Source organism: Aristolochia californica, unplaced genomic scaffold, assembly GCF_029961685.1.
Source record: "Aristolochia californica isolate CCGP_79_NKW_82.1479 unplaced genomic scaffold, dmAriCali1.0.hap1 SCAF_11, whole genome shotgun sequence".
Taxonomy (NCBI): domain Eukaryota; kingdom Viridiplantae; phylum Streptophyta; class Magnoliopsida; order Piperales; family Aristolochiaceae; genus Aristolochia; species Aristolochia californica.
In genome coordinates this window covers 24754993-24763202 of record NW_027181782.1, presented here as the reverse complement: position 1 = coordinate 24763202, position 8210 = coordinate 24754993, and the positions used below count along the sequence as shown (strand labels likewise).

The 8210-nt window shown below is 41.2% G+C and overlaps 1 pseudogene; it reads right to left on the bottom strand.

Moving 5' to 3' along the window:
• Positions 1 to 4282: 4282 nt before the first annotated feature.
• On the bottom strand, positions 4283 to 5597 carry LOC137943662 (beta-galactosidase 15-like; annotated as a pseudogene).
• Positions 5598 to 8210: the final 2613 nt, after the last annotated feature.

Genomic DNA, 8210 nt, shown 5'->3' with positions numbered 1-8210 from the left:
TGTAAAATGACTCTTTGACCAGTATCGTGAATGACTTAAAAGGAGTTCAGGAAATGAAAAGGGCAAGAATGATTTTATCTATAGCAGGGTCGGTGTTCTCCTCCTCCAAGGAATCCAGGTTTCGGACACCCTTAGAGCCGAATTATCCCTCTTTCCCCTTGATTCTCCTTCACGCTCCCTCTCAATTTCTCATTCTTCACTCAGAAATAGGGCATCATAGGTCGATCAGGGGCACCACATTCCCCCGGTGCTGAACCAGAGTTGGATGCAGACCTTCCCTCCTGTAGGGTTACTAGGTCCATGGTTAGAGCACCTAACATTTCCCTGTCCACTATTTTATATTTGTAAATTTTAAAAGATTCTAAAGTAATGAAAATGTCAAAATATTTTGTACTATAAAATTTTAATTACTTATTTACCCATAAGTGTATGGAATCAATTGATCGTGTTTAAAATTCAACCCTAAATAGAATTACAACGGCAATTGGAAATGCACAAAGAAGGCCATACTAGAAAATTAGCCAATAAAAGAAATTAAGATAGTATCATGTTCTACTCTCCTTGTATTTTCTGTTCACCAACGTTGCTTAAATACATGGCAGAAGTAGAACACTTCTACGCACATGGTTGTGGCGACCATTAGTGGCCCAAACAGATTGGAACCTCTCGGGCGTTCAAGACAGTGTAGTACTTTCTAGGAGCCAACGTCGCACTCCCTAAGCCTGTGTGGCCGCATCTACCATGAATGCCTATATCTTTACTAAGGCCCTGTTAGTGCGAAGCGTTAGTGAAATGTATTTCACTTACGTTGGGTAAAAGGAGCCAAAAGCCACTAGTGCCCAGTGAAAGTGCAGGGGGAAAGTAAAATACAAATGTATTTCACTTTCCCCCATTTTAGGCATAATGGGAGGGAAAGTGAAATCAGAGGGGTCGAGCTCTGAATTCACTTTCCCTCCCTCAATTACATCGGGCTAGGGCTGTTGGGAAGGAAGGTTGTGTCGAATGAGGGTTTCAGGGAAAAGAAAATTTCTCTCTCGCTCGCGACCGACCTTTGATGATTTCAATTGTCCTTTGTGTGACCTGTCTCCAGTGCTCAACTCCCTTCCTCTTGCCGTCCCCAACACCGACGATCTTCGGCGACATCTCTCCTCTCTCTGCAACCTCTCCGACTCCTCCCTCGCTCGCGACCGTCGGCGATTTCAATCGCCCCCTCTATGACCTCTCCCCAGTGTTTTACTCTCTTCCTCTAGCCGTCCCTAGCACCGACGACCTTCAGTGACTTCTCCCCCATCTATGCAACTTCTTCGGCTCAATTCAGAAGAAAGTTGGGTAAAAATTGCTTCCTGTAAGTCGATGGTTATTTTTTTAATTTTTTATGAGTTTCATGTATTGAATTCCATTTTTTTATTTTCTGTTGTGGTCCTTATCATTTTAGATCTTGTTCTTGTTGATTTTGATTTGTTACTTGGTTGTGATTCTGATCTACTGGACTCGTCTATTTGGGGTTTCTATGGGCTTTTGTTTAACTGTTAAATTTTAGGATCAGAATGTTCTTATTGGGGTTTTCTTATTGTGTGATGTGATTCTAAAATTGAGATTAACGTACTTAAAATAGGTTGAGCATTGACATGGACAATTGCTAGCAACAGATAAGCAAGTGTCTTCCCTGACCCTGTTTCTGCAATGCCAATGAGATCACGACCCTTTAACACCATTGGCCACCCCTGAGCTTGGATTGGATTTGGTTCAACAAAACCAGCATTAATGACTTCTTACATGACATAATCTGAAGAGATAAGCAAGAGATATAAATAATTTTTTTTCTTTTTACTTCTTCACATAAAGATAGGAACAAAGAAAGAAGTCTCCACTTTGTGACAATCAAAACAGTCTCCGCTTTCCATACTCTGAGAATGCTACTTGCATCCACAAAATCTCTTTTTACATAACATACAAAAATGACAAAAACATTTGAGGATCAATGAAAAGTTTTTTGCATCTGAAACTTAACAGAAATGGAAGATATTACAGCTTGATGAGGAAATTTCAGAGTCTATAGCATTCATATTTTTATAAGACAGCACTAACATGGAACATGACTGAACCTTGTTAAGTCCACCTTGGCCTGACTTTAGCTTTATTTTGTCTTTAAGAAACATGAAATATCTTTAGAGATATACCGATTTCTATCTCACAAGACTTCAAAAATCTTTCTAATTTTATTGATGAAATTGTGTATCTGGTCAAGTAAGGGGAAGGGGGGGGGGGGGGGGGGGGGGGGGAGGGGTATTCGCTCTTCATTGTTTTTCTTCTCCCCTCTTCTTTATTTTTTTTTAAGAACAACTTATTTTTTATTCGTTGTCTACTTGTTATGAGTTTTAGATGGATGGAAGGAGGAAAGGTAAAGACAATATGGATGACACTACAAAGAGATCATACGACACATGGACGTGCGATGAAGACAGTAAAATGCTTGATTTGCTCATTGAGCAAGTCAATTTGGGTAACAAATTACCCAATGGAGTTTGGAAACATGAAGTTTTCAATGATTGTGTTTGTATGTTCAATTTGGACACAACAAACCAAAAGACAGTAGAACAATTGAAAAACCGCATGAGGACTTGGAAAGAAATCTATCTGATTGTGAGTACATGCCTCAACACTAGCGGCTTTGGGTGGGATCCAACAACCTAGAAAGTCACTGCAAGTAAGATAGTGTGGCACATAAAGGTTTTTAAATGTAACATAGAATGTTATGTTTCTTGCTTTATTAATCAGGAATTTTAGTAATTTAAATGATAACTTTTCATGTAGGCGCATAGAGAAGCTGATAAGTATAGGCCGAAAGGTTATCCACTATATGAAAAATTAGCTATTGTGGTTGGAAATTTTATTGCCGCGGGGACAACGAGTCACACAAACAATGAGTTAGAATATAACATTTCAAATACTGTAGAAGGGTTAATGATTGAGGACATTGACGAAGGTGATGCAATTAGGGAGATCCTAGCACCCAACAATATAGAGTCTCCAAGTGAGGCTCCTCTGAAAAGCAAAGCATCAAGAAATGATGGGGATAGAACTTCTAATACTCGGCGTAGGAAGAGATCCGAACTATTAGTTGAAAATACTAGAAAATACTAACAAAGTCGTTGAGGCTATTAACAATATGTCATCAACCTTTTTGCAAATCTTTCGTCTTGTAAAACTTCCATGGTTTGAAGCTATCGAGGCATTACCTAACTTGCCCAGGGAAGTCAAAGTTTGTGCCCCAGAGTTATTCGACACCAAAGATAAGAAGAATATGTTTGTCAAGATGAAACAAGAAGATCAGTATGACTGGTTGATGGCTAAATTCAATGCAATGTAATAGACTTACTGTTATGCCTGGGATCTAACACAAGGAGGAAGAAGATGAAGGTGAAGAATCATTGGGAGGTTTTGAGCCTTCGAAGGGAGCTCAACCCTGGACCTCAGAGAGGGAGAATCCAACCTTGGACCTCAGAGAGGGAGAATCCGACCTTGGACCTCGAAAGGGAGAATCCGACCTTGCTAACTACTAATTGGATTAATGCTTGCTCTCTTACTCAACCTGACCTCCCTATAAAAGGATTAGGGAATGCATACACACAGAGGCCTAAACCGAAGGCCACAAGTCTTAAGGAAATTACATAAAAAACCTTCTAATACATAAACTGGAAAATGCATTAATTAAACCCTGCTATGGGGTCCATAACATCACTCCCCTCCTGGAGAACGAGTTTGCCCTCAAGCTCGAAGGTAGGTCTGTTTGCTCGTGCTGCCATCTCCATCCATGCACAAGCGTCAACCATAGTATCAGCGTCAGCCCACCGAACTACAAAAGTAGAGCAACCAAGCAGAGGAGAAAAATAATTTTTTTAACTGTAGAAAAGCATGCCGAATGTCACTACATCTCGCCCAACAGCAACGCGGCCCTCCCTAAGTCCTAGACTAGAGTGAAAGAGCCCCTCACCCCCCCTCACCTCCTCTTCTTTGGATTCAGACGAACTATCCTCTAAGTTGCTTGTCTCTTGCTTCTTTTTAGGCACAACTTCAAAAATAGGTTTGCCTTTCTTGCTACCCTTCTGCACCTCATTTCTGCGTTTTGGCAGTAACCTGTTTCTCAAGTGCTGCCTTTGCTTCCCTCTTACTCTTCTTTGCAGATATTGCTGGAGAAACTTCCATGGGAGTTGCATCAACATTTGCAAAAGAACCCTGCAGACTTTTCTCCTTCCTTGCCCGTGCAGGAATTCTTCCAAGCTCACCCCCCCGACATGCCATTTCTAGCAATAACATTTGGGGCCTCGAAAACAAAATCATATTTTCCATACGCAGGTCCATACTGGGAGCCAAAAAAATTTCCATTGAAGAATGCATGCAAGACATGTCCACTGGAGGTCACCCTTAGTGTCACTTCGTTGTTGAAGATTGGATTGCTCTTTTCAATCCGCACAGGAGTCATGTACCACAAGTAGTCACTGACATCTCCGGTGACTGTGATTTGGTCAATAAGACGAGATGCGGTCAGCCCAGCCTTTAAGAACCTCAGCAAGACGTTCAGGTCTCCACACCCACCTCAATTGCTCAGGCTGATCCGCAGCCATGTTAGGCTGCTTGACCTTCACTGAAGTCTGAGTGCTTACCTTTGTTGTGTTGTATACTTTTGCAAAGCAATCGGGCAAAATGCAAACAGACCATGCAGGTACCAAGTATTGGTTTCCATGGAAAGTGATGGTGGCATCAGTTGTGGTGTTCACATTGCACAAGAAAGGCGCACAAGAACCTTCTTCCGTGGACACAGTGACAACAACTCCATTGCCCCTGTCAGTGGTTACATTATCAACGTGAGTGAGAACTCTCTCCCTGGACGTGAGGATTGCATGAAGTTGCTTCATGTGACCCCATTTAGGCTGATTCAAGTGACCGTATTCATCAAGGGGTGCATCATAGTCATAGGATGTGGAGATATATGGACCTCCTGTTGTTCGCCCAAAGTTTGTGCCACCATGGTACATGTAATAGTTTTGGAAGACTCCACCAGTCTAGAAGAACCTTGCCACAGCGAGGGCTACATCTGTCGCCCTCATGTGTGGGTCATTCTCTCCCCAAGCCTTGAACCAGCCAGTCCAATTCTCAGTACTCATCTTCAGAGTGTTGGGATTGGTCGGAGTGAAGTTGTCACAATACCATCCATTGCAAGTGTTGATCATTGGAACAGGAGAATCTGCCTGCTGGCACATAATCCATGGGATGACTATATCGAATGAATCAACCATGGATGCACACCACTGAAGATACTTCGTCCCAACTTGTCTGTAGTATTTCTGAATATTTCTGTAGTCGTTCTCAATCTGAGCGAGAATGATGGGACCTCCTTGTGAAGTGAACAACTGTTCTTGCTTCGTTATGTCCACTATCAAAGTGGTGAAGTTTTGCATTTCGCTCTTGAACAGCTCATTGTCTGTTCTAAGCAACATACCAGGCATTTGATGCAGCCAAGAATTAAGCCCAACATTGTCAAGTAGATCCAGAACAAACTCACTACTGTTGGTCCCATCAATAGAAAAACAATTCATCCACAAAATTATCTCAACCCTACTCTGGATACCCAACATAAAGTTCATCACCAACAGGCACTGGTTGAATAATTTTGACTAACAGTGGACGATCATCATACAATTCATCCAAAAAAATGAACATAACTGTTTTAAAGGTACTATTATTGTTGGAACAATGACCAGAAACAACCACACTAATGCAGTGTTCATCCACAACTAAATAATTCGTCCCAGCAAAATGGATATAGTTCCTCCACAAACAAAATGTCAGCACCCCGTTGTTAAATTAACTACCCAAAAGAATTCTATCTCCCTTCAACAAAGAATATGAAAAAGGTCTTGCATCCCTGCATGCAGCAGAAATTGAAAGAGGTGCAAGGCTACTGGTCTCAGCAGTATAGAAAGACAACAACCTCCAAAAAAAAAATTCGTGGTTGAACAGCATACACGAGATCCAGAAAATTAAACCCCACAACGTCAATTGGACAACTCACATTTGCACAAATATGGTGCTCCTCCACAAAAATACAAAGCCGCTCAAAAAAAAAATTCCGAGACGCTTTATCAAATAACTTCACAAAATTTTATAACTTTCCAAAATTTTCCACGCAAATTTGAGGTTGCCGATACTTACCCCTCCCCTAATTTGGAACTTGGGTTCTCTCTGGTCTGCCGAGAAGTGGATTGCGAGTGGGAGGTGGTGGTCGGGAGTCACATCCCACCGGACTTGGTTCCGATGGCGCCGGCGGAACCTCCTCCATGTTCAGTGGCGAAGGGCAGCCCATTGGGGCTTCATCCCTTGGGGATTTTCAAAGACAGAGGGCTCAGAATACCCTTCTGATGTCCCAAATTTGGAGTTCCCGTCGTCTGATTTCGGAAGAGTGGAGGCCGATTTCGGATTTGAGAACGACTGTGATTTCTGATGTGCAAGGTATTACTCATCTGATATCCATGAGCCGGAAATCAATTTGGTCTGGTCTGTCGCTAGAGTTCCCTGCTCAGCATACCCCTCCGATTTCCTCAAATCGTCGTTGTCGTTCGACTTCAGATTTCCATGTACATAAATCTTGATTTTTTGTGAAGCATGGTCCAAATCTTAGTCACCGCGGTTCGGCCTTGGAATTCCTTGCGTGAAAATCTTGGATTTTTCTAAAGCAAGGCCTCGGTATCCGTTCGGATTTGAGGTCGCACCCAAATCATCTAGTGCCAACGATTTCGGAATTTCTCCTGTTTGGATTTGTATTACATCCCATGAGAAAAGGTTTTTCGAACTTGAATGCAAAGCAAAATTTTTCGAAGAAGGGTGTGCTGAATACCATTCCTTTTTTGGAATTTCTGAATTCCCAACTTCGTATGTCGCCGCCACTGGAGATACAGAATGCTTGCTGATTTTTTGCGTCACCCGCCCATCCAAGACAGAGCCAGAACAAATTTGTTGGAGAGACAGAGCCAGTTGCTTCCTTGCCCAAATTTTTTTTATGTAAGCGGCACGCCATTCCCACATTCTTTCCCCTCCATTGAAGAGAGGTGTCCTCACTGTCACTCTTGCCATTTCTAAGGACATCGACCTCCATTCTTCTGGGGATACTTCTCTGCGCAACTCCATCCATTCTTCGTGGCTCATTGTGTTCTTGCTCTGATACCAGTTGTTATGCCCGGGATCTATCACAGGGAGGAAGAAGATGAAGGTGAATAATTGTTGGGTGGTTTTGAGCCTTCGAAGGGAGCTCAACCCTGGACCTCAAAGAGGGAGAATCCGACCTTGCTAAAAACTAATTGGATTAATGCTTGCTCTCTTACTCAACCTGATCTCCCTATAAAAGGATTAGGGAATGCATACACACAGAGGCCTAAATCGAAGGCCACAAGTCTCAAGGAAATTACATAAAAACCCTTCTAATACATAAACTGAAAAATGCATTAACTAAACCCTGCTATGGGGTCCATAACACTTACACATATGTTGATAGTTTTAACCTATATTTATGAGACACATTTGATTTTGTATGAATGATGTTGATTATTGAGTATTTATGGTAAACAGTGAATGTGTATTATTGTTTGTGTTCAATACGTAAATATTGAGAATTCTTTAATGGTGCAGGTTGTGTTAACATGTTCAGACATAAATAATTGAATGTGTTTGAACCATGTTTTTATTATTGAATGTCTAGTATTGCAGGTACCCATGGATAATCTACTAGATAGGGAGAAAATATGTATTTATATTGCAGCTTACACAGTTGTACTTGTCTTTGTCAATTCATACTTAAATGATTGTAATAGGCAAGTACAACATTCTTATCATATGGGTGGTCCATGATATTTAAAGAAAGCATTAGAAAAATCGCCTATTAAATTTCGAAAAGTGTATATGATGAATCAAACTATTTTTCTCAAGTTGGTTGAAATCTTGAAAAGTAGAGGACTTTTATTTGATATAAGGACAATATCTGTGGGAGAACAACTTGCACATTTTTGTATCATTGTTGGTCAACAACAAGCTTACAGTGTCACCTCAATAGATGCTTGAAAGATCAAATTGGACAATTAGTAAGTATTTTAACAAGGTGTTAAATGCTATTATCAAACTACAATCTGATTACATCAAGCAACCTTCAAGACGTACTC